The sequence below is a fragment of the Coregonus clupeaformis genome, unplaced genomic scaffold (assembly GCF_020615455.1).
Source record: "Coregonus clupeaformis isolate EN_2021a unplaced genomic scaffold, ASM2061545v1 scaf0770, whole genome shotgun sequence".
NCBI lineage: Eukaryota > Metazoa > Chordata > Actinopteri > Salmoniformes > Salmonidae > Coregonus > Coregonus clupeaformis.
In genome coordinates, this window is record NW_025534225.1 from 77,517 (window position 1) to 105,391 (window position 27,875).

General features: G+C 43.5%; 1 pseudogene; it reads right to left on the reverse strand.

Moving 5' to 3' along the window:
• Nucleotides 1-1,160: 1,160 nt before the first annotated feature.
• LOC123485622 lies at nt 1,161-27,350 on the reverse strand (annotated as a pseudogene).
• Nucleotides 27,351-27,875: the final 525 nt, after the last annotated feature.

Genomic DNA, 27,875 nt, shown 5'->3' on the forward strand with positions numbered 1-27,875 from the left:
CAACCTCAAACAGTACACTCTCCAAACTCCAATGAAGACCAAAGAGGTAAAGGACACCAGAAACAAAAATTGATGACAGAAGATGAATTGCAATAGTAAGCAGTTGGTTTGAAGAAATCAACTGTGGGAGCAATTATTAGGAAATGGAAGAATAAAGACCACTGATAATCCCATTGGTCAAAGATTACCTCTGGGGTAAAATGATAACAAGATACGTGTGAGCAAAAAATCCCAGAAATCCACACGGGGGGACCTAGTGAATGACCTGCAGAGAGCTGGGACCAAAGTAACAAAGCCTACATCAGTAACACACTACTCCGCCAGGATAAATCCTGCACATGCCAGACGTGTGTCCCCCTGCTTAAGCAGTAATGTCAGGCCCGCTGAAGTTTGCTAGAGTGCATTTTGGAGATCAGAAGAGGATTGGGAGAATGTATATGGTAGATGAAACCAAAATATAACTTTTTGGTAAAAACTAATGTGTTTGGAGGACAAAGAATGTGAGTTGCATCAAAGAACACTCATACCTTACTGTGAAGCATGGGGGTGGGAAACCTGATGCTTTGGCCAGGCTGGTTTTTCTGCAAAGGGACCAGGAGAGACAAAGAAAGAATGAATGGGGCATGTATCGGGAGATTTTTGAGCGGAAACTCCCTCATCAGCAAGGGCATTGAAGATGAAAGGGTTTAGAATGAAATGATAAACACACCTCCGGCAACGAAGGAGTGGCTTCGGGAAGAAGCATTTCAAGGTCCTGTGGTAGCCAGTCAGATCTCAACCCCATTAGAAAATCTGGGAAAGGATGCTCCAGTGACAGCCCCAAAACATCACTGCTCTAGAGGAGATCTGCATGGAGGAATGGGCCAAAAATACCAATGCAACAGTGTGTGAAAATCTGGTGAAGACTTAAGAAAATTTGACAGGTCATTGACAACAAGGGGTATATAAAAAGATTGAGAAACTTTTGTTATTGACCAAATACTTATTTTCCACTATAATTTGCAAATAAACTCATAAAAATCCTACAATGTGATTTTCTGGAATTTCTTTTTCATTTTGTCTGTCAGTAAGCTGATATGTACCTATGATGAAAATTAAGGCCCATCTTTTTAAGTGGGAGAACTTGAAATTGTGGCTGACTAAATACTTTTTTTTCCCACTGTAGGTGCTGCTCCGCCTGTGCATGCCTGTGCCTGGGCTCCATTTCTGCTTGCCTGCCTGTCTGCCTGGTGTGTTGAGTGCACAGAAAGCTACTGCGTGAGAGCAGATGATGGGGTTGTACATGTGTGGAGCTCATGGCCAACCACAGCACTGACAGGTAGAACTGCTGAATGGACTTACCCTCACGTCAGAGCCTTGTTGAGGTGTCACGATGAAGTAGAGGTAGGCAGCCAGCAGAGGGCGAAGGTCAACACCACAAGACATCACTTGACCACCTGGAGGTGAGGGAGGGAGGTCGTATGAGATAACATTAGTTAATTCTTGTTAACCCAGTGAGGCAAGCTGTTGGAGATGTGTAGGGCGTCCGGCTGATAAAGAGGAATCCTGCCACACTATCAGCCAGACAAATGGAGCTAATAGCTGTAAAGTGCACTCTGCAGTTATTTTTTCTGTGGAGAGCAGAGAGAGGTGTTTCTCCTTCTCATTTGGAGAAGGGAAATTAAGCTTTAGTCATTTATTCACATCAAGCTGCATTGGCTTTAATGTGTGTGTGTGTGTGTGTGTGTGTGTGTGTGTGTGTGTGTGTGTGTGCTTTAATGAGCCTTGGTAGGGAGCTCTGACTAGCTGGAGGTATAGGAGTAAATAGATTAGGCAGTGATCAAAGAGAATAGGCCAGGATAAGGGAACATGAGATAGAAGTGATAGAGAGAAAAAGCCCTGTCTCGGTCTGCTCTTTGCACTTTTCAAAACAAAATTATGTTACTGGATATCAAAGTTGTGGTTAGATATCAAAAATGCCTTTCTTGATTTAAAAACACTCAGATCCAGTTCCTTTGATCAAAGACGAGGCAAAAGACAATTTTAACGCCACACACACTGAAGCCATTTAAACCTTAATTTTTTAAGGAGAAACTGTGTAAAAACACAAGTTTCGGAAAGAACATCAACAACTACAGACGGGAAATGGGAAGAAGTGAACTCCAGCTTTAGTCTCTTATCACCAGCTGGTGGTGTTCTGTGGAAGTAGCACCACAGTCCCTGAAGTATTTTCAGAGACTGGAAGACGTTTCAGGGTCGATTGTCTTCGATATGGTAAGGGTGATTGTGCTCCAGGTGGGGGAAAAAAAAGAGAATAACAGAGTCTTTTATGTGTATAAGTGTGTGGATGTTGTGTGTGTATGGAAAGAATTATGATTGACACTCTCTCAAAAGGACACCCTAAGATTAAAGAAACGGAAGCTGACCACTTCGGCCGAGGACTGGCAGGAAAAGCTGAGAACGCCCTTTTGTCTTTTTGATCTTAGCTACCCCTTTGAATCCCCAGGACATGGCTTATCTTCTGAAGAGAGAAGGATGTCCAAAATGGCACCATATTCTATATAGGACTGCTTTTGACAGAGCTTAGGGTGAAATTAGGGAGCAATACCTTAGCTTGTGTGTAGTTAGGCTGCACACCATTGTGTGGATGCTAGATGGTGGTAGGAGTTGTTATCGCAAAAAGCACAGAATATGGTGTAAGTTGAGTGGACTTGTTAAAAAAATAACAGCAAGGAACATCTACACCTAAAGACTTATGATAGTGTTAATGCAAAATAGAATGAGCAAAATGTACTTGTCAAATCAAAAGAAGACTGAAAACGATATAAAAATATAGTAGAAAGATAAGATTTTGAATAAAGAATTTCCCACGTTGTGCATGTGGATACAGAAAAATTTAGCCCCCCCCTCCTCCCTCTGAAGATCAAGTGGACGGGGAGGTGGAGAGCATGTGGAAAAGAGTTCGGCTGTTCTCACGGTGGATGATTCAACAGAAGGGATTTTATAGAAGCTCAGAAGACCAAAGTTAGAGCGCTCCACACGACTGAGCCTAGACAGGCAGAGAGCAAAATAACAAAAATAAGTGGAGGAAAACAAGTTACGGATGCCTGCGCAATAATTGAAACAAGGCAAGACAATCTTATATTTTCATGTCATGACGGGGAACAGTACAGTGTGGTCAAAAGTTTTGAGAATGACACAATGTTTCAGCAAAGTGATGCTTAGTGTTTAGATATTTTTTTAGATGTTACTATGGTATACTGAAGTATAATTAAAGCATTCATAAGTGTAAAGGCTTTTATTGACAATTACATAAAGTATGCAAAGAGTAATATTTGCAGTGTTGACCCTTCTTTTTCAAGACCTCTGCAATCCGCCCTGGCATGCTGTCAATTAACTTTGGGCCAAGCATCCTGACTGATGGGCAGCCCATTCTTGCATAATCAATGCTTGGAGTTTGTCAGAATTTGTGGGGGTTTTGTTTGTACCCGCCTCTGGAGGATTGACCACAAGTTTCAATGGGATTAAGGATTGGGGAGTTTTTAGCCATGAACCCAAACTGTCTATGTTTTGTTCCCCGACCACTTAGTTATCACGTTTGCCTTATGGCAAGGTGCTCCATCATGCTGGAAAAGGCATTGTTCGTCACCAATCTGTTCTTGGATGGTTGGGAGAAGGCGGAGGATGTGTTGGTACCATTCATTCATGATGTGTTTTAGGGCAAAAATTGTGAGTGAGCCCACTCCTTGGCTGAGAAGCAACCCCACACATGAATGGTCTCAGGATGCTTTATGTTGGCATGACACAGGATGATGGTAGTGTACCTTGTTTCTCCAGACAAGCTTTTTTCCGGATGCCCCAAACAATCGGAAAGGGGATTATCAGAGAAAATGACTTTACCAGTCCTCAGGAGTCCAATCCCTGTGCCTTTTGCAGAATATCAGTCTGTCCCTGTACTCCTGAGTGGCGCAGGGTTTAAGGCACTGCATCGAGTAAGCACAGAGATCCTGGTCGAATCAGGCTCTCGCAGCCGGCCGCGACGGGAGACCATGGGCGGCGCACACCGCCCAGGCCCGTCCAGGGTAGGGGAGGGAATGGCCGACAGGGGATGTAGCTCAGTTGATAGAGCATGGAAAGTTGCAATCGCCAGGGTTGTGGGTTCGATTCAAGCAGTATAAAAAATAAAAAATAACTGTAAGTCGCTCTGGATAAGAGCGTCTGCTAAATGACTAAAATGTAAATGTCCTGATGGTTTTTGAGAGAAGTGGCTTCTCGCCACCCCTTGACAGCAGGCCATCCTCCAAAAGTCTCACTAGTGTGCAGATACATTCACACCTGCCTGCTGCCATTCCTGAGCAAGCTCTGCACTGGTGGTGCCCCGATCCCGCAGATGAATAAACTTTAGGAGATGGTCTGGCACTTGCTGGAACTTTCTTGGGCGCCCTGAAGCCTTCTTCACAACAATTGAACCCCTTGAAGTTCTTGATGATCCGTTAAATGGTTTATTTAGGTGCAATCTTACTAGCAGCATTATCCTTGCCTGTGAAGCCCTTTTTGTGCAACGCAATGATGACGGACGTGTTCTTGCAGGTAACATGTGGTTTAGAGAGGAAGAACAATGATTTAAGCAACTCACCCTCCTTTTAATTCAGTCTGTTATTCTAACTCAATCAGCATGACAGAGTGATCTCCAGCCTGTCCTCATCAACACTCTCACCTGTGTTAATCGTGAGAATCACTGACATGATGTCAGCTGGTCCTTTTGTGGCAGGGCTGAAATGCAGTGGAAATAATTTTTTTGGGATTAAGTATTTCATGGCAAAGAGGGACTTTTGCAATTAATTGAACATTGATCACTCTTCATAACATTCTGGAGTATATGCAAATTGACATCATAAAAACTGAGGCAGCAGACTTTGCTGAACATTTATATTTGTGTATTTCAAAATTGACAGGTGTATTGTTTTTGTTTGATTGAGCTTGTGTGGCTTGATGGAGCATTGGAACAATGGATAATAAAGGTGAAACCCTAGACTCCAGGCAATGCCAATCAAACTCTCAAAGTATTTCAGTGAAAACAAATGCTATTCAAACCAGGTTGGTGATATGACGGTATTGTACAAAAGGACAGTACATGGAATGTGTTGTTTTAGTGTTTTTGGGAGAATAAGGAACATATAGCATACATAAATGCCATCATGTCGTGGCTACATGAGGCTCATGTCCTATAATAACCAATAGAAACAATGGTCAGGTAGTAAATGTAAGACAAATTTGGTGTGGTTTTTAAGGCAACACACCTAAAGAAGTGTTTCCACTTAAATATCAGGAAATATATATATATAGATAAATAGACTCAATTATTTTCTCCTTCTTCTTTTCCATGTCAGTAAGTGGAGATAAAAATGGAGGGGGGGTTGTCCTCTGACAAGGAGAAAGGACATTTACTTGCTAGAGGACACTTGTTGCTAAAATTGCTAAATGAATAGACAGCTCAAAAAACAAAATGTGGGTGGGAGAAAACAGAGAGGTCACAGAATGTGTTAGTAACACTACTGCTGGGCTGGTTAGCTGGATGCGGTCTTTAGCATGACTTGGGGGACTAGAGCAGTCACATAATGTGTTTGTTTGTAACCCTATGCTGGGATGGTTAGCTGGGGCAAATGGATTTGTTGTTGCGTTAAGTGGGTTGGTTCCCTGTTATTCAACTGTAGCTATGAAAATAAAGAGCTAGGGGATTATCGACCACTGGGTAAAAGAGACACAGACACAGTCACAGCAACAAACACATGCAAACGCACACACACACACAAATGCGAATGCATAAAATGTGCACGCATGCGGACACAGACACACACAAAGACACACACAGCAGCTCAAAACTAAATGGAAAGTACAATATAACCACAACCAGCTGAATGAACCACTAATCATTAATCACAATGAATCCTAGTAAAAAGCAAATGAATGGCATCTCGCTCAACACTTGAGACACACATTGAAGAGCAGGGGAGCTAGAGACTCATAATAAGTGAGAGTAAATAAACTGCAAAATCAAGAATGGATAGGTATGATTATTATAGGGAGAGAGTGGGATGTATTTATCATAAGTGAACGCCGTAGGGGTGGCAGGGAAGGGAGCGATGGGTCCGGAGGAAAGAGTAACTCTGATTAGTAGGTGATGAGGGGGTTGATTATGCCTAATTGTTGCCCTCCCCATTTACGCAATCTGAAGCAAACCGCCTGCTGTCAGCAATCACTAGTGTTGGTGGTGACTAGTGATCTGGACTCGTAGTGACCCCTTGCAGGCAGGCACACACACACACACACACACACACACACTGCCCCATACAGTTTTCTCTCTGCTAGACCTGGGTTCAAATAGTATTTGTTTACTTTAAATAGAGCACTTCAGGTGCACTTGTTTGAGCTTGAGCCTTGTACAATGGAACCAATGGAGAAAGTACCAAACACCGCCCATCCTCATGGCACTCCAACTATGATTCAACCAGTGTGTGCACTCTCTAATGGCCTCTATTGCTGCCCCAGAACTCTGATGAAAATGTTCGGAAATAGTGTTTAATGGTCCGTTTTCATGCAATTTCTCAAGGAAGAGACTTTGCGGGTTTTAGGGTCCACTGATTGGGAGTTCAAAAACAATACCAACCTCATCACTGTAAGCTGGGTAAGTTAAAGGGTGTTTAAACCTCAAAAAGGAGACTTCTGTTGAGATAAGCACTTTCCAGGCTATTGTTTTGTAGAGTTTAGAAAACTCTTAAGAGAGGAATGTTCAGTGCAGTTATTTTTTGTTTTTCTTTCCTTCGCACATAAGAGAACTAAGAGTCATTATTTAATTTAATTAAGAAAATAAAATGGCCAACTCCTCCTTCCCTGAGGCCTTCCTTCAATAGCAACTGACCAATTTTGTAATTTTTGCTTTCAAAGGCTGATTTGTTCAAAGAAAAAAACTGAACTGAAAAATGCTCTTTAAAAAGCATGCAACTGATGTGAAAGACTTACAGTATTTTGCTTTGAGGAGTTGTGAAGACATTTATGAATGTGGATGCTGATTAAGCTTCAAGCAAATAGGAGAAAATAGCAACTTTTAGAAAAACATACTTATGTAAACAAATGTACTGTTTAAAGTGGGGTCAATTCATTTCCAAGACAAGTCCTGGTGAGGACAAGAAATCCTTCAAAAGCCCAAAACAAAAACAGTGTATTTAATTACCCTGGGTCAACCAAATAAGCTACAAACCTTGAATTCAGTCCTACAGAACACCTACTGATTTGAATATATAGTCTATCAAATAACCAGAGAATATAGTGAATACATTATTTATACACCCAGAAGCTACACTGAATAAGTCTGTTAGCCTCTTTTTTATTATTTATTGTAATATTACATATCATGCCCTCAAGACTTCACATTTCACAATAACCACTTTGGAAGCAGATAGAAAACAATGCGATTTAAACTAACAAGGGAGAAACCTTTATAAATACTGAATGTTAATGATCATTTACATGTGGGTAATGGATATTGAATTATTCAGTAAGAGAGCTGAACGGTTTGGGGGCAAGTCATTCCTGACATCAGATTGATATTGCATCGTAATGTCGGTAAGTGACTTAAATAAGTTAGACTAGAGGAAAACAGGAGTATGTAGCGCGACTCGACAATGATGAGAGAGAGAAATAGCAAGAGAAAAAGAGAGAGGTACAGAAAGAGCATTTTAAAGTTTTGTGGTGGAAGCATCATGTTATGGGTATGCTTGTCACCGGCAAAGTGAGTTTCAGGATCAAAAGAAAAATTAAAGGAGCAAAGCCCAGGTAAAAGTTAGAGGAAACCCTGCCTCAGTCTTCGAATATCTAACCCTGGGATAGTTTTATTCTTCTGTGGAACAAATACATTTTTCAGGCCAAAGACACACCAGAATGGCTTTCCAATAGGTGTTTAGTGTTCCTAAATGATCCAGCTTCAGTCCTGACTTAAATCTGCCTGAAAATCTGAGACAAGACTAGAATATTGCTGTCCATCAATGATTCTCAACCGAATGTACTGAGTTTAAGCAATGTTGACAAAAATAATGGATATATGTTGCCCTAAGAGTTGTGCAAAGTTGGCTAGAAAGGCAGCAAAATGTGAAGACTGTGCAACGGGTGTTTAGAATTTTGCTAGGCACATTATACAGTGAGGGAAAAAAGTAGTTTGATCCCCTGCTGATTTGTACGTTTGCCCACTGACAAAGAAATGATCAGTCTATAATTTTAATTGTAGGTTTATTTGAACAGAGAGAGACAGAATAACAACAACAAAATCCAGGAAAAACGCATGTCAAAAATGTTAGAAATTGATTTGCATTTTAATGAGGGAAATAAGTATTTGACCCCTCTCAATCAGAAAGATTTCTGGCTCCCAGGTGTCTTTTATACAGTTAATGAGCTGAGATTAGAGCACACTCTTAAAGGGAGTGTTCCTAATCTCAGCTTGTAACCTGTATAAAAGACACCTGTCCACAGAAGCAATCAATCAATCAGATTCCAAACTCTCTACCATGGCCAAGACCAAAGAGCTCTCCAAGGATGTCAGGGACAAGATTGTAGACCCACACAAGGCTGGAATGGGCTACAAGACCATCGTCAAGCAGCTTGGTGAGAAGGTGACAACAGTTGGTGCGATTATTCGCAAATGGAAGAAACACAAAAGAACTGTCAATCTCCCTCGGCCTGGGGCTCCATGCAAGTTCTCACCTCGTGGAGTTGCAATGATCATGAGAACGGTGAGGAATCAGCCCAGAACTACACGGGAGGATCTTGTCAATTATCTCAAGGCAGCTGGGCCCACAGTCACCAAGAAAACAATTGGTAACACACTACGCCGTGAAGGACTGAAATCCTGCAGCGCCCGCAAGGTCTCCCCTGCTCAAGAAAGCACATACACATGCCCGTCTGAAGTTTGCCAAACGAACATCTGAATGATTCAGAGGAGAACTGGGTGAAAGTGTTGTGGTCAGATGAGACCAAAATGGAGCTCTTTGGCATCAACTCAACTCGCCGTGTTTGGAGGAGGAGGAATGCTGCCTATGACCCCAAGAACACCATACCCACCGTCAAACATGGAGGTGGAAACATTATGCTTTGGGGGGTGTTTTTTCTATGGAGACAGGACAACTTCACCGCATCAAAGGGACGATGGACGGGCCATGTACCGTCAAATCTTGGGTGAGAACCTCCTTCCCTCAGCCAGGGCATTGAAAATGGGTCGTGGATGGGTATTCCAGCATGACAATGACCCAAAACACACGGCCAAAGCAACAAAGGAGGGCAAGAAGAAGCACATTAAGGTCCTGGAGTGGTCTAGCCAGTCTCCAGACCTTAATCCCATAGAAAATCTGTGGAGGGAGCTGAAGGTTCCTAGTTGCCAAACGTCAGCCTCGAAACCTTAATGACTTGGAGAAGATCTGCAAAGAGGAGTGGGACAAAATCCCTCCTGAGATGTGTGTGCAAACCTGGTGGCCAACTACAAGAAACATCTGACCTCTGTGATTGCCAACAAGGGTTTTGCCACCAAGTATTAAGTCATGTTTTGCAGAGGGGTCAAATACTTATTTCCCTCATTAAAATGTGAATCAATTTATAACATTTTTGACATGCGTTTTCTGGATTTTTTTGTTGTTATTCTGTCTCTCACTGTTCAAATAAACCTACCATTAAAATTATAGAACTGATCATGTCTTTGTCAGTGGGCAAACGTACAAAATCAGCAGGGGATCAAATACTTTTTTCCCTCACTGTATAGGAATAGTGTGCCATTTGGGATGCAGACACAGTCAGACTGGGAGGATTACACCTGCTGCTCCTGCCCTCCTATCTGCCCAGTTCAGAAGGAGCCTTTCGTATCACACGTGTGTACCATGGGGGATTACCACACAGTCTTATTGGATTTTTTAAAGGCTAAAATCCAGGTCTCCCAGGCTAATCCATCTATCCACCACCCACATGTCCAACAGCAACATGCATCCAACCGTTTTCAAATCCCCTTCTTCGCTGACAGACACTCTGAATTGATAATGCCTCGAGCGACTCCACTCTATACCCAGATGGGGTAATGGATTCGCAGGTGTCATTACGAGGCATTTGTCCAAAACCTAATGTCATTTTTCCCAGAGATAGAGCTTTTGTATGTACGCCACCAGACAGGGACCAAATATAACCTGGAGTTCCAGGCCTGGTCTGCACAGTGGAGATTCAAGCAACAAAAGGAGATGCAAAGCCTCCTCCAACGTCATTTCAGTTGAATGGAGATGACGGGAGATAATATTGATGAATGTCAGGGAATTATTACATTTACATTTTAGTCATTTAGCAGACGCTCTTATCCAGAGCAACTTACAGTTAGTGAGAGAGTGCATACATTATTTTTTTATTTTTCATACTGGCCCCCCGTGGGAATCGAACCCACAACCCTGGCGTTGCAAACGCCATGCTCTACCAACTGAGCTACATCCCTGCCGGCCATTCTCCCCTACCCTGGACGACGCTGGAACACAGTGCGCCGCCCCATGGGTCTTATATAATTATGGCTTTTATAGCTATTACATTTCTCCTGGCACCCTTCCGACCTGTGCTCACATTAATAATAACTCGTCCATCCACCGCTGAGAAAGCGAGAAAGATCAATTAGGCTGCTGGCAACCTGAGACTCAAGATTAGCATTTCATTCACTGTATAACCGTTCACCTTTCTCATGTCCTAGCGATGGCGCGATGGAATGCCCCTAAAAACAAAGGCCCACAACAAGACGGTAGTACACCCACTTGGTTTGCTATATAACTGAGGGATGATAAACAAAAATATGACAGAGTAGGCCTGTCAAAAGATGTCCATTCAGGGACCCTATTGGAAGATCTTGAACCTCATGCATATTACCTGTACCAATGCCTATTATCTGTACCACTCCCTTTCAATGGTAGAACACACGAACAGCCTCTCGTGTCTGCTGAGGTAAATTAAGTAGGCTTCCACTGCAGCACTCCACCAATCAGGCCTTTATGGTAGAGTGGCCAGACAGAAGCAACTCCTCAGTAAAAGGCACATGACAGCCCGCTTGGTGTTTGCCAAAAGGCACCTAAAGGACTCTCGGAACATAAGAAAAAATATTATCTGGTCTGAAATCTTTGGCCTGAATGCCAAGTATCACGTCTGGAGGAAACCTGGCACCATCCCTACAGTGAAGCATGGTGGTGGCAGCATCATGCTGTGGGGATGTTTATCAGCGGCAGGGACTGGGAGACTAGTTAGGATCGAGGAAAGATGAGCGGAGCAAAGTACAGAGACATCCTTGATGAAAACCTTCTCCAGAGCGCTTCAGGACCTCAGACTGGGAAGAAGGTTCACCTTCCAACAGGACAACGACCCTAAGCACACAGCAAGACAACACAGGACAAGTCTCTGAATGACAAGTATCTAGCTTGGGACAAGTCTCTGAATGTCTTTGAGTGCCCCAGCCAGAACCCGGACTTCAACCCGATCTAACATCTCTGGGAGAGACCTGAAAATAGCTGTGCAGCAACACTCCCCATCCAACCTGACAGAGCTTGAGAGGACCTGCAGAGAAGAATGGGAGAAACTCCCAAATACATGTATGCCAAGCTTTTAGTGTCATACCCAAGAATACTCGAGGCTAATACTTATGTAAATGTAATATTTCCGTTTTTTATAAATTTGCTTTATAATGAAGGGGTATTGTGTGTAGATTGATGTAAGGCTGCAACGTAACAAAATGTGGAAAAAGTCAAGGGGTCTGAATACTTTCTGAATGCACTGTATCTGCCAGGCATGCAGAGATGCGTGTCGCCACCTGGGTGTCAGAAGGGAGAAGGAAAAAAGTAGTTGAGTGTCATCTGCATAGCAATGGATAGGAGAGACTAAGTGACTTGGTGTATAGAGAGAAAACGAGAGGGCCTAGGCCCGAGCCCCTGGGGGACACCAGCAGTGAGAGTACGTGGTGCAGACACAGATCCTCTCCACGTCACCAGGTAGGATGCAATCCAAGAGAGTGCAGAGCCTGAGACGGCCGGGCCTGAGAGGGTGGAGAGGAGGATCTGATGGTTCACTGTGTCGAAGGCAGCAGATAGATCTAGGAGGATGAGAACAGAGAGAGAGAGAGCCTCTGTGACACTGAGAACCAGCAGTCTCGGTTGAGTGACCCATCTTGAAGCCTGCTGTTTAGGGTCGAGAAGATCGTTCTAAGAGAGATAGCAAGAGAGTTGGTCAGAGACAGCATGCTCAAGTGTTTTGAAAAGAAATGAAAGAAGGGATACTGGTCTGTAGTTTTTGACGTCAGAGGAGTGGAGTGTTGGTTTCTTGAGGAAGGGAGTGAATCGGGCCATTTTGAAGTCCAAGGGACGAGCCAGTGGTCAAAGATGAGTTGATAGCGAAGTGAGGAATGTGAGGTCTCCAGAGATGATCTGGAGAAGAGAGGAGGATATGGGGTCGAGCGGGCATGTTGTCAGGTGGCCGGACCACACTAGTCACAGGATTTAATCTGGAGAGAGAGGGGAGAACGAGGTCAAGGCATATGGTAGTTCTGTGTGAGTGGGACCAGTGGGACTCAATAGGCTGAGTGAATGAAGAGCGGATGTCGCCAAACCTTATTTTCAAAGTGGTTGACAAAGTCGTCCGCAAAGAGGGAGGGAGGGAGGGGTTGGAGGATTAAGGAGGGAGGAGAAGGTGGAAAATAGTTTCCTAGGGTTTGAGGCAGAAGCTTGACATTTAGAGTGATAGAAAGTGGCCTTAGCAGTGGATACAGAGGGAAGAAAAGGTAGAGTGGAGGGAGTGAAAGGTTGATAGGTCCTCCGGAAGTTTAGTTTTTCCTCCATTTCGCTCAGCTTCCCGCAGCCCTGTTCAGTAAGCTCACAATGAGTCACTCAACCACAGAGCAGGAGGGAGGGCCGAGCCAGCCGTAAGGAAAGGGGACAATGCGAGTTATAGGATGCGGAAAGGAAGGAGAGTATGGTCGAAGAGGCAGAATCAGGAGACAGGAGGGAGAAAGGACTTAGCAGAAGGGAGAGCTGATTGGATAGAAGAGGAGAGAGTATGGGAGATAGAAAGCGAAGATAGCGATGGCGCATGACCATCTGGGTAGGGGCTGATTGGCTAGGGGGTTGGAGGAAAAGGGACACAGAAAAGGAAACAAAGTAGTGATCAGAGACCTGGAGGGGGATTGCAGTGAGATTAGTAGGCGAACAGCCTCTAGTAAAGATGAGGTCAAGCGTATTACCTGCCTTGCTGAATGGGAGGGGACAGGGAAAGGGTGAGGTCAGAAGAGGCAAGGAGGGGAAAGAGAGAGTTGGAAAGAAATTAATCGAAGGTAGACGCTCGGGAGGTTGAAGTCGCCAAGTACGAAGAGCTGTGAGCCATTGTCAGAAAATTAGCTTATCAAGGTGTCAAGCTCATTGAGGAACTCTCTAAGGACATCTGGTGGGCGATAGATGACAACAATGTTAACCTTGAGTGCACAAGTGACAGTGACAGCATGGCATTCAAATGAGGAGATGGACAGGTGGAGCGAAAAGAGAAAACCTCCACTTAGGAGAAATGACTAGATGCTCTTGGAGTATGAGAGAGAAAACGGTAGTCACATGAAGAGAGAGTAGCTGGAGTAGCAGTGTTCTCTGTGTGGATCCATGTCTCCGTCAGGCCAAAAAGTCAAGGGACTGCAGGGCAGCATAGGTGGAGATAAACTTTGACCGCAGATCGGCAGAGACCAGCCAAGGGTGGGGTGCATCTGTAAAGCTTACAGGGAGAGGAGCGGACAGGTATAAAAACACACACATAGTTGCCAAAGCTACAAAAGAGAAAAATGAGATAATCTGAAAAGAACTAGGTAAGATACTAAGGTGAGAGACTGGTGTGGAGCCTTCCCTCTTTCCTACCTTGAATAACTCTGCAGAACAACTCGGCAGAACCGTCTTTGTTTTGCAACGTTCTTTGTTTGTGACGAGCAGGCTGGTTTCAGCTGCCACTGAGAAAACAGGGGGAGACTGAAGTACTAATACTAATTGCTAATTGCCTTGAAAAGGTGAAGCGCACGCCTCCCGGTCAGTACTAATTGCCTAGGAGAGGAGAAACCCCTCCCCGTCCAATACAACCACTGATTCGCAAAACAACAACAGTCACAAATTGCCCCTGCCCCTTAGTCCTGGTTGATGTGAAAACAATCATCTGCAATTTAATAGCAGTCAGCAGTTAACACACCAAGTAGGCTACTGGGAAGACAGGCAGCACTTAAAGTAGATGGCCCTAACTAGCAAAAATACAGTACTAGACAACAACATATAAAGAACAAAAATTATACTTATCAATCCTGGAGATATCAGGAGTCCTCTAGCTATAGAATGACACGGAATAGAGGGAATAGAGGAAAAATGATGAGGAGGGTGAATAGGGGTGATTGAATTTAGAACAATAGTGTAATGATGAAGAATTGTGAACCCCAAGAAAGAAGCTACAAGGAGGCAGCCAAGCCAAGATCGCATTGTCTTCCTTCTCAGTATCGTGCAACCATGCTCTAAATAACTCAACTGGCTAGTTGTTTAGAGAAGTGTGGGTTGTACATTGATCCTGCTGCCCTGTTGGTAGAGCGAAGCCGTCTCCGTTCACTTCCGCTTCATATTTCACCCAATCACTTCTGATCGGATGTTTCGGTCTAATCGATTTAGATTACTGCAGCCTCCTGTTAGCCTGCTACTATGATAAATCAATAGGTGAGGACGTTTGCTAGCAGCTATCAATGTGAATTACTGTACGTCTAACAAGCGAAGTGAGAGTAGGGAAAGAAGAAGAAACGCTGATGCGCATTCTGACTGAGTGACAGCAAACTTAGTCTGCCAGCTTGTCCTCCAAGTTTGGAAGACAAGACACACAGACACAGTCACACACACACCTCCGCACGCTGCTCCTAATCTGCAGCTTTTCTGTTCTATAAACCTGCAGATAGGTATTTTGCCAACATCTATTTAGGCATAATAAAACATTTTACATTTTTACATTTTTAGTCATTTAGCAGACGCTCTTATCCAGAGCGACTTACAGTTAGTGCATACATTATTTATTTATTATTTTTTCATACTGGCCCCATTCACGAAGTATCAACTGTTCATTTATGGATACGATTAAATCCGAGTATTGTTTCCCCCTTTAGCCTACATATCAGGGGAGAACAATTTTTTTTAAATTACGTGTGAAAAATTATTTCAGTTTTTAAATGCATCAACATAGACATGTTAATATGAAGGAGAGTTGTGTAGCCTATTCAATATGTAGGCTAAAGGGGGAAACATTTTTTTAAATTACGTGTGAAAAATTATTTCAGTTTTTAAACGCATCAACATAGACATTTTAATATGAAGGAGAGTTGTGTAGCCTATTCAGTTCAGTCAGTCAGCATCAGTGATTTGTATTTTCCTGCAACGGCACAGGAATGTCCCTGTCTGTGTGTGTGTGTGTGTGTGTGTGTGTGTGCAGTGTGCAAATATGTCTACACTTTGTGTAGCCGTTAGCGATGATGCTAATGATAAACTACTTCTTGTGGAGATGGAAAGGCTTTCCCAAAATCTTCTCAATTAAATGTTAACTACGAAGTGGCCTACGCATACCTGCTAGAATGATATCATGATGATTTGCATCAATCTAATGGCCATTTGTTTTGCAAACTCATGCAAAACACACCCAAAATCTAAATGTCTTCTATTTTTCCCAGACCTCAAAATTGGCCCCTGATGTGGTTTAAGCATTGTTGTGGACATAAAACATCAAATTGTTGTTTTTCTATTTAAAAAGTGTGGTTTTGAGAGTGAAACCTACAAAAACGGGGAAGAAATTAAACCTGGAAAAACTAAGTGGAGAAAACGGAATTTGGGAAAATACATAGATCTTATAGGGGCCTATGCATGCTATGCTCAGTTAACTTGTGTGTGCCCCTTGGGTTTAAAGGTGCTAAGAGGGAAGGGGTTCCCCTTTTCCGGCCAGTGGGTCCCTCTTCCCACTGATCTCCCTCCAGCCTAGAGAGGACTTCACTGTCATCCAAATACGTTGTGAAGAAATGTAGTTGATTTATATAAAACGTCAACAATGCCTCATTGTCTTCTGTGCCTCTATTATTACAGTTTGCACATACTGTGGTATCCTAGTAGCAGAGTGTATAAAAGTGTAGTAGTCCAAGTGTAGTTATTTCCGATTCAATGTGTGATCTAACTGCCGCACAGTCCAAAGTAATAAGGTTGATATAGTAATAAAGTTGACAAAGTAATCAGACCAATTATTATGGTTTATCCAGAGGTATTGTTCTGATACATAGAAAGATATTTTCACATACAATAGCCTAGCCTGGTGCTCCCAGTCCGTTCGTGTTTTAGCCAACTTCACACTCCATCTCTCTTGTCTCTATGGTCTGTAGAGTGTGGACACTCTAGTGCCTCCAGTCCAATCCTTATCACTCATATTGATTCCCAGTGGAGGTGCATCGCCCATTTTTCCTGTCGGCCTAAGGTTATTTATCCAGCAGAGCTCCCACTTTAAAAGGGGCAATCTGGAATTGGTACATACATGTTTTAACTCAAATGGATGGCCAGTTCTTCATCTATGAATTTGACAGTGGTTACATTTATCCAGCCCCATACCTTAGCTGTTTAGCAAAATAGTGGCATGGTGCCAGCTTTGTTGTTGTTTGAATCCCAGATTGCCCCTTTAAGGAGCCTCTTAATCTTACTGCCAGGATGGACAGGGGGCCCGACCTACCCACTGTTGTCGATACTGAATCCCATTTGCACAGGCTTCTAAGGGACAAAATGGGTCAAAATCCAAAGCAAAATGTAATCTGTTATATGGAGGTGTACCGAGATTTTGGGCCAGTTTCCAATTAACTCTGCCCAGGCTGCGTTTCCAGTTTCTGTTTAACACGACTACTTTCTTAGGAAGCAAGTTTTATTCTCAAAACCAGAAAACAACACTGATAAGTCACCTGTTCTGACTGTCTGAGTATGCCTGTGACTCACAGAGTAGACAGTCCGGAGAGTATATCCAAGTGTTGACTTTTCACATCGGTACGGATGGAGGGCCAAGCTCACAGTGCCTCAGGAGGCCATTAGCATTCAGAGCTAGCGCTCATGTCAAAAAGCCACTATGTCAAAAAAACAGGGTCGATGGAGGAACGGCGACCACAAGTCAGAAAAAAACTAACGTCTCAAATTCGTTTTTCATAGACTTAAAGGTCTGTGCTGTGTTTTGGCGATCAGTTTGTGTTGATAGGTTTTTGTCTGCAGAGATTGACTAATGTGCTGGATTAGGTGACCCAGACTGTAACGTAATAGTTATTGTGAACGTCAAAACACATAAAGACACAGTAAATCCTCCATTATCTTGTTATAAACACACTCCGAGTTTGTCCCCATAGTACAGTATGTGTGTAGTATGTGTGTTTTGATGTATTGTATGTCCCCGTAGTACACTAACCCTCAGCCAACTCACTTTAGTGATCTTTGGGCACTTTGAATATACAGTCAAAACCCATTACACAATAATCAATCTCTCTGTCTGTGAAAATCCTAGTGGATGGCTTATATAGCATCGCTACTGCCTTAAAGTTCCCCTGAGACCTGAAGCGCTGTCACCCCAGAACCAGAGATGCCTTTTCTGGGTCAGTGGTACTGACAGAGCTTCGTAAACGCCGTGATGTTGTGTCGTGGGTTACAGTGCCTTGCAAAAGTATTCATCCCCCTTGGCATTTTTCCTATTTCGTTGCATTACAACCTGTAATTTAAATGGATTTTTATTTGGATTTCATGTAATGGACATACACAAAATAGTCCAAATTGGTGAAGTGAAATGAAAAAAAAAAATAATGGAAAAGTGGTGTGTGCATATGTATTCACCCCCTTTGCTATGAAGCCCCTAAATAAGATCTGGTGCAACCAATTAACTTCAGAAGTCACATAATTAGTTAAATAAAGTCCACCTGTGTGCAATCTAAGTGTCACATGATCTGTCACATGATCTCAGTGTATATATACACCTGTTCTGAAAGGCCCCAGAGTCTGCAACACCCCCTACGCAAGGGGCACCACCAAGCAAGCGGCACCATGAAGACCAAGGAGCTCTCCAAACAGGACAGGGACAAATGTTGTGGAGAAGTACAGATCAGGGTTGGGTTATAAAAAATATCTGAAACTTTGAACATCCCACTGAGCACCATTAAATCCATTATTAAAAAATTGAAAGAATATGGCACCACAACAAACCTGTCAAGAGAGGGCCGCCACCAAAACTCACGGACCAGGCAAGGAGGGCATTAATCAGAGAGGCAACAAAGAGACCAAAGAGCAACCCTGAAGGAGCTGCAAAGCACCACAGCGGAGATTGGAGTATCTGTCCATAGGACCACTTTAAACTGTACACTCCACAGAGCTGGGATTTATGGAAGAATGGCCTGAAAAAGCCATTGCTTAAAGAAAAAATAAGCAAACACGTTTGGTGTTCGCCAAAAGGCATGTGGGAGACTCCCCAAACATATGGAAGAAGGTACCTGGTCAGATGAGACTAAAATTGAGCTTTTTGGCCAACAAGGAAAACGCTATGTCTGGCGCAAACCCAACACCTCTCATCAGCCTGAAAACACCATCCCCACAGTGAAGCATGGTGGTGGCAGCATCATGCTGTGGGGATGTTTTTCATCGGCAGGGACTGGGAAACAGGTCAGAATTGATACAGGGAAATTCTTGAGGGAAACCTGTTTCAGTCCTTGTAGAGATTTGAGACTGGGGCGGAGGTTCACCTTCCAGCAGGACAATGCTAAGCATACTGCTAAAGCAACACCTCGAGTGGTTTAAGGGGAAACATTTAAATGTCTTGGAATGGCCTAGTCAAAGCCCAGACCTCAATCCAATTGAGAATCTGTGGTATGACTTAAAGATTGCTGTACACCAGCGAACCCATCCAACTTTAAGGAGCTGGAACAGTTTTGCCTTGAAGAATGGGCAAAAATCCCAATGGCTAGACGTGCCAAGCTTATAGAGACATATCCCAAGAGACTTGCAGCTGTAATTGCTGCAAAGGTGGCTCGACAAAGTATTGACTTTGGGGGGTGAATAGTTATGCATGCTCAAGTTCTGTTTTTTTGTCTTATTTCTTGTTTGTTTCACACAAAAAAATATTTTGCACCTTCAAAGTGGTAGGCATGTTGTGTAAATCAAATGATACAACCCCCCCAAAAATCAATTTTAATTCCAGGTTGTAAGGCAACAAAATAGGAAAAATGCCAAGGGGGGTGAATACTTTTGCAAGCCACTGTATAATCCCAGGTCTGCTCTGGATTTACCTTCCTCTTGGCCCAGAGCTGGCTGTGGTAGTTGTCAGATGAATCCCCGGGATCTCTCCCCCACAGCGTCACCCCGACGATGGTGTAGGTGATGCCCATTACCATTAGGGGCAGCAGGTAGACCAGTATCATCACAATGATATGAAACCTGGGCACGACAGGGAGAAGAAGAAAACCAGAATGTAAACAAAGATGATTGATTAGAAACAACAATGAGCAAAATGGCACTGGCCCATTTTTTTTATGTAGACAGAGAAGTAAGGGATGAGAGGAGGGACAAAAATAAGAGTGAGGTAAACTAGAGCAGTTCAAATCTCAGAGAGAGAGAGAGAGAGAGAGAGAGAGAGAGAGAGAGAGAGAGAGAGAGAGAGAGAGGACCAGTGTGCACTTCCAGAGAGAAGAAAAGCAGATGGGAAGAGAGAAGAGCCTACTGTAGGTGCTGGTAGGATGACATGTTTATACTGTAACACAACAAAAGGAGTGTGGTGAGATAACACATTGACTTGTGGAGAGAGGAGTGAAAAGAAGGGCTATGCTAAACTGGCCTAGAGCGGGCAAGCTAATCATCTCTATCTCAACTGGTACAGTCACATCTTTCCATTGTCACAGCCAATGTGTGATGAGCGCTCTGGCAGAATATGGCTGCCGTAATGCATCATAATGCTGCCATAATGCAACCCTGAAGAAGGCCACGAGCTGAAATAACAATAAATATGCTTTTTTATGGACTTCCACTGTCGTCAAAGAGTTGCTAAATATCCTCCTCACTTTAGTTTGCTCCTCAATTCATGCACCTTGGTTGGAGCGAGTAGCGGCAGTTTCCCATAATACATAAGCTGCCACAAACTGTAACCATGTAAATCTGAGTGAAATAAAGAGGCTTATGATGATGAAAGAGGCTTAGGTGATAGAATTGTCTCATATGAAATAGTCGTATAGAAGTCTAGAATGAGATGGCCTGGTACAATGTACCGCTACCAGCATGGGGTTCCAAATCTGGCCTACTGCTCTTTCAGCAATCTCTCTCCTACCTTTCACCTCTATCTCTCTATCCAATAAACATACAAAATACTTTAAAGATATATACTATATATTTTTTTAAGGCTTGAAGGAGGCTAGTCTACAAAGGGAGGCTACTGGGCTAAAGGTGTCGTTACTCACATGAAGGGGTCGTCCTCCTTGCGGGGCCAGGCCACGTAGCAGATGGTCCAGGGGGCAGGATGCGGATGGTGGAGTAGAAGCAGAGGGGGAAGGGGCCAGCACCACGGCCAGTGCCCAGATACACATGATCACCACCTTGGTGGCCGTGGCCGACAGCCGGGGCTTCAGAGGGTGGATAATGGCCATGTACCTGCAGGGGTCAAGATGTCGAAATGGGGTCAAAGGTCAAACATAAGAAAAGGAAAGGGTGATACCTAGTCAGTTGTACAACTGAATGCGACTTCAACTGAAATGTGTCTTCCAGATTTAACCCAACCCCCTCTGAATCAGAGGAAGTCCTCTCTTTCAGGGTGTGTGGAGTCAAGGAATGAATTGGAAGTCCCATTCATGAATTTAGTTTTGTAGTGGCAAATTACATAAATGAATGTGTGAATGTTATTTTAAATTTTTGACATGCAATTTGAATTATTTAAGTCTATTCCTGTACTGAATTGAGCAGGAATTGACTGCAACCTTGCTCCTGTCTTTGTCTCCTGTGTTTCCAAAACACAAAGACGTTCAGAAATCCACTTGTGGTCTGGCCCGGTTTCTATTATAACATGGATTAATTCACTATCAAACAAGAGGCTTTTGGACAAAGCCACAGACAAAGCTGAAACAATGGATCGTCCAAATTAGTAGGAGATTACTCTGAACACGCTGTAAGCCTGGGGACAACTTTATTATGCTGCTATGTCCTCTGGTTTGTCTCTCACTTTATGACTGTCCATTACTGAGAGCCACAGCTTGTTGATGCTAATGATAATTAGCATCTCCTTTCCTTGAATGAAGCGCCTCGCTAACAGACAAGTTCCCCTCCGGACTCTGTTTCTGATAACTTTCAGAGCCTTGGCTGCCATCTCAATGGCGGTCAGAAATCCCCCAAAGAGCCGTCGCCAGAAAGCAGTCCGTGCAGTCCCTCAACTCATCTGTAATAACTTGGCATTTAGTCTGAGTGGCACTTGGGCTTCAGTAGCAGTACAGGTGAATGAAGTGTGTGTGTGTGTGTGTGTGTGTGTGTGTGCAGTGCTACAGGTTGATTATAAGAGCCAAACCACACAGGGGGCTGCTCTTTCAGGGGCTTCATTGTATTTCATCACAGAAATCTCATTATGGTGTTTTTCCTGAGGTCCTTTTCTTAGGTGAGGTAAAAAGTACCACAAAGCAATACCCAAGGGCAGACAAGACCAAAATAGATACTTGCAATGAGGCATTTCGTCATTTCTTTAGGCATAAAAGGGGTAAAGGGTAGAAGTAATGCATGGGAAGGGTAGAGGGTGAAAATACTGCATTAGCCTACACATCAGTCTTCCAAAATGTGTTACTCTCCCTTCGCATTAGCAATGAACGAATTTGAGCATTCCATTCATTAAAGGCCCAGTGCAGTCAAAAACGTGATTTTCCTGTGTTTGAATTTCAGGCGGTCTTTTCAAACAGCTCTTACACTTAAAGGTCATTATCATAATTTTCACAATTTCACAGTATTATTCCAACCTCATAGTGTGGAAATATTTGTTACGAAGGGAGAGTAACACATTTCCACACTATGAGGTTGGAATAATACTGTGAAATTGTGAAAATTATGATAATGACCTTTAAGTGTAAGAGCTGTTTGAAAAGACCGCCTGAAATCAGCCTGGTTTGGTGGGATGGAGTTTTGGTCTGCCTGTGACACCAGCTATCTGCCAATAAAAGCTAACTTGGCTTGAGAAATTGGTCTTTGCTAGGAAGCTATTCTTGTTTCTTTTTGACCATTTTAATTGAAAATAATTGTTACCCAAAAATTATTTGATATTGAGATAAAAATGTCTGCATTGGATCATTAACAATTCTCGAGAGTTGTAACTTGCATAGTCTCAGCCCGGTAACATCAGTTATGTGGTACTGCGCTAACATTATCATCTAAGAATAACGAAGAATAATGAAGTGAGGGACTTGCTTGAAGAGTGTCAACTACCAACAATGGTACATCTAAATCAGTCCCATCTCAAAACAATACACTCGCTGACAGACTGGCACCTCTTGTCACACCTCTTCCCGCCAAACGTGTGTGTGGGAGGATGTCTTGCCGTTTTATGCAAGGTGAGTCTTCCTGAAGTGTTATTCACACAGGAAATGTGTTTTACTTCCACAGGAAATAGGGATGGAGGGGGTGGAAGGGGGGGCACATTCTGCCTTTAATAGAAGGGGCACATTTACGGGTTGGCCACCACATTGCAACCCTGTGACATTTCCAAGGCGACAGACTGTCTGGATTACGCTGCAGCATCAGTTCAGCCATGCAACAAGTAGGACTCGGAGGTTATGTGTTTCAATCTGGGTCAAGTCTATGTTCTCTTGTCCTCTTGTTCTCTTTATCTCTGGCCTTGGGGGATGAAATCGAAGGGACACTTAAAAATATGGAATTCGTCTGTCTCGGCTGCAGGAAGGTCCATGGAGAGCAGAGCCCAAAGGGTGCTCCTTTTGTGTTGTCGCAGAGCTGCAGGAGATACCAGTGCCTCACACTCACTACTTCTCCTCCATTATCACACCATAGCTCTACAGAATATGATGTAACATGGGGACATTGATCAATATCAAATCAGCTCGGTCCCATTTTGATATGACCAATCTCAATAAGCCAAGCCACTTGTGTTTGTGATGCAAGGGTGGCGCGTGTGTGTGCGTGTGCATGCGGAGGAAGTGTGTGTGTGTGTGTGTGTGTGTGTGCCTGTGCGTATGTGTATGTAGTCAGGTGCAAGCGTGTGTTTGTGTTGTTATTTTTATAAGCAAAGCCTGGCATCTGGCTTTGGCTAGGGTACCAAACAACGCTTTAGGCCTGTGGTGCTTCGGGAAACCAATTCACTTTGAGGTCAAAACAACAAGTCCTGTCTTATCGGTCTCATCTCTTAGCAGACCATTGAGAATGGTGTCAGCAGTAGAACAGCAACTCATAGTGTTTGATTGACACCCCATTGATGAATACTATTCAGTTAAAATGCCAATTCCAATCAATCTGCTGTCAAATGAGGGAATAATTTAAATTCACTGCAACCAATCAACCAACCAATCAATTTCTTAAGCAAATAAGAGGAGAGACGAGATTACTCTCTGTAGCATACATTTTACATTACATTTTAGTCATTACTAGCATGAACTCTTATCCAGAGCGATTTACAGTTAGTGAGTACACTACATAATTTTTTCATTTTTCATACTGGCCCCCGTGGGAATCGAATCCATAACCCTGGGCGTGTGCAAACGCCAAGTCTCTACCAACTGAGCTACATCCTGCCGGTGGCCATTCCTCCCCTACCCTGGGACGCATCGCTGGGCCAATAGGTGAACGCCGCCCCCATGGGTCTGCGGTCGCGGCCGGCTACGACAGAGCCTGGATTCGAACCAGGATCTCTAGTGGCACATCCTTAGACCACTGCGCCACTCGGGAGACTGGTACCGCAACACTGTATATCAATACGCCTCATACCTGATATCAGATTTTGCGCCTAAGCCAGCTCCTATGAGCAAGTAATCAAGCCATGTTTGGCACGACAAGGTATAACAATGACCATAGAGTTGGCAAGACCAGCACAGATCCAAACATACTATAAATATTTAACTACACATTTACCTAAGGGGTAGTGTTTTCTCTCTGCATGGGCAAACTGATTTGAAGTGGATGCTGTCAATAACAAACCCTCATAGGACACCTCCATTACAGGAATGGATGAATGTTAGGCTTCCCCAGTGATTACCCCCTGAAGAGCTCATTCAATAATTTATTCGTCGTCTGAAAATTAGCAATAATAGTGCTGAATGCGCCAATTTGTCGAAACGACTGTAATTAGCTATTTCTGAAGCTGTCTTAAGGGGTGTTTCCAAATGTAGGTTTTGGTTTCCTTGAGTATAGGTAAAGCCCAGCTAAGAGTGGATACTGTGGTGTTTCTGTGTTCAAAAAGTGCATTCTTCCTTTTTGGTCATAGTGAGTGTATACGCTTACACACACAAACACACGCACGCACTCCATGAGTATAAAGACACACACACACTACACTGCCACCCACTACACAGATACGGCAAGCATTTCCTAGCATAACGCACGCAGACACCCCACACACATAATCACTCTGTGCTAAAGAAATGTGTGAGTAAGATCAATGACTAAAATGTCACAACCTCGTTAAACTAACCTAATGTATGACTATTAGAAGACTAGAGCCTAGAGAGTTAATCATATGCTTATACGCAGCCTCCTGGAGTGGCGCAGTGGTCTAAGGCATTGCATCGCAGTGCTAACTTTGTGTCACTAGATATACTGGTTCGAATCCAGGCTCTGTGAGTGGCCGCGACAGGGGAGACTCATGGAGTGGCCATGGCTCGCGTCCAGGGTAGGGGAGGGAATGGCCGGCAGGGATGTAGCTCGAAGTTGATAGAGCATGGCGTTTGACCGTCAGGGTTGTGGGTTCGATTCCCACGGGGAGCCAGTATAAAAAAAAATATATGTATTCACTAACTGTACGTTCAATCGGATAAGAGCGTCTGCTAAATGACTAAATGTAAATGTACAATGATAAAGATGCATATTTGCCCAACAACAAAGTATTTGTGTCTTGTAGTTAGGCAAGCAGAAGTGCAAACGTTGAAACCAGATAACAGGAGACCGGTTTCAAAACAGATGTCCCCACACAGAGAGGGGGAGTGGGAGAGGCTTTGCAGAATATTGGAGAAGTTGAGCGATAACTTATGTATGGGAATAGTGAAAAAAAGCAGACTGCCTGAGCAAGGAGTAGCCTATATAGAGAACTTGAGTGTGTGTGTGTGTGTGAGTATAAAAGACTGTGCAGAGCGTCTCTCTGAAAAAAAGACCTGATAATTGTGAAACTGGGGAGACTGTCTGTTTATTAGAGATTTACACAACCTCTGGGAACAGATGAGTAATATAAGAGTTCAGTTTGAAACATTGAGATAGAAATTCTTTGTGACACTCTGCCACCCCACATGCAAGCAGGTCATCATGGCGTAGTGTCAATGTGACGTTTCTACCTGCTACACAGAGCGTGTTGTTTTGAGAGTGGAGTGGAGCAGAGGGGAAAAGGGTCCTTATTGTATTTTTTTCCTACTGTACCATATTAATCGATAATGTAAGTAAAAGCTTTAGTTCAGTTTACTTCGCAAGTACTCATTAAATTGTTGCTAGTGGTTGTACTAAATTATCCTCTAATTACACAAGTTGCTTTTGTATTCAAGTCGAAAATAATCAATGTAGCCACCCCTAGCTAGAGTTTCTTCTCGCTAGCATCTTCTTGGCTATAAATCTTGTAAAAATAACCAAGTGGTGTCCAGTGGAGGCCATCTGCAACCAAAATCAACTTTATTTCTAATTATTTAAATTCACAAGATAGAATTAACACGGAAGGTCATCCATCGGAGAACCCAGAACCTCCAGAGATTCTTGAGCTTGGATCGCTGCCATTTGGACGGATTAACGGGAGCACAAGATGGACAGTATAGCAGCTTTCATTGATTTCAAAGAATTGCCTCAATGGCTGATGACGACGACAATGCTAGATGGCGGTAGGCTATAGTGTGTAGCAGGGCCATAATGATGATAAACCTGCAGTGTACTGATATGCCAGAACATGCTACAGAAGTCTGACACAGCTCCATCTAGATTTACAGTTTGAATCACAAGGGACATTCTACAACATAGAATCTGTAATATAGCTAGTTGCTCTGGTGGCATGGATTGACATCAGTAGTCTGGATATTCCATGTCTCTTGACCATGACTGCCATGAATAAGATGAAAAGCACTTAAGCTAATTTCAGGTTACTCATCTTTCGCAATATTTTCTTTATCTTCTGTGGTTGGTGTGCTTTGAACCCCTCCCACTGACACTCATCCACTCCACACACATAAAGGCATAAAATGTGTGCACATGCATCGTATGCAGGCATTCACAAACAGACACACAAACAGGCACACGGCATGCGACACACACGCAAACTCATGATTATACACGCAATATACTGCCCTCCCAGCATAGATACGCAGGCATGCACACACACAAATTAACATTCACGCATGTATGCGGATGCACAGACACAAGCTCACACCCAACATATACCCTACACACACGCGCAGGACATGCACTCACACACTGCCAACTCACACAACACACTGTCATTCTACACACACGCAGGTATGCACACACACACACACACAACCTACTGCCTGATAGAATACCAATCCCTACAACCTCATCAGCATCACCACTGTAGATGGGAGTGAATCCCAATAGGGTTTTTTTACAGGTGGAAAATGCATGTAAAGAATCGCGACAAGTGCCGAACAATAATCCAAATAATTAATAATAAATAAATACCATTTGATTTAAAAGTAAGCATGATTCAGCATCAGTTGCCTAACCTATCAACGGCAATTACAGTCATCGGTAGAGATGCTTGCGAACACGGGAGGTGACGGGGGAAAAGTTGTGAAACCTGCAATAAGCCTCTCCGAAGTACCCAGTCTCCGTGGGAAGTCGCGGAGTATGAAATTAATTAAAGAATTTGTGAAGGCGGCCATGGATGCGTCCGAAAATGCCAAGTTCAAAAGGAAATAGGTTGGTGACTGTCCGCATTCGTTTGTGGGCGAGAATTATCCATATGACAATGAGGTTTCCGAACACAGCCACCGCCAAAACGGAGCTGTAGGCGACCGACCACAGTGCAATGCGCCATGGCGGCTGAACAAACCGATTCGTAAAGTTCCCCGTAGTTATGTTCGATCCATTGAGTGCCAAAGCTGCCATTCTGACTATATTGTTCACTTCAACTGTATGGAACAAGTTGTTATTTCAGTCTGTGTCTTTGAAACATGTTTAGAGAAACAGAGTAGATATCTGCACCACTGCGCGGAACGCACCTCTCCTCTCCGCAATACACCAGTAAAAATCTCTCAACTTTGAATAAACGACTTGTCAGCTTCTACTCCACTGCGAGTCGCCTGAGGGCATCCCATTTAGAATTTTAGCTTTTGAGTGCATGCCTCTACTTCGGTGAAGATGGCAAGATGCGAAGTAGAAGTTTCCAACCACATCCATCACTTGCCTCCTGTTGAATGTGAGCGCGATGGTCCCAAGCATCTACAGTATAAACCTTGCGCGCACATAATGACGTACCACCAGTAGCAGCTGGCACAAAATAGGCTAGAAAGCTCGATTGATTCGGCAGCTGCTTTAAACGCCGTCGGTGAGCGACAATAGGTCTGGATCAGGCGTCTGCCTACGCTCAGTGAAGCAAAAAAACACAATCCCGAGTGACAAGATGATGTTTGA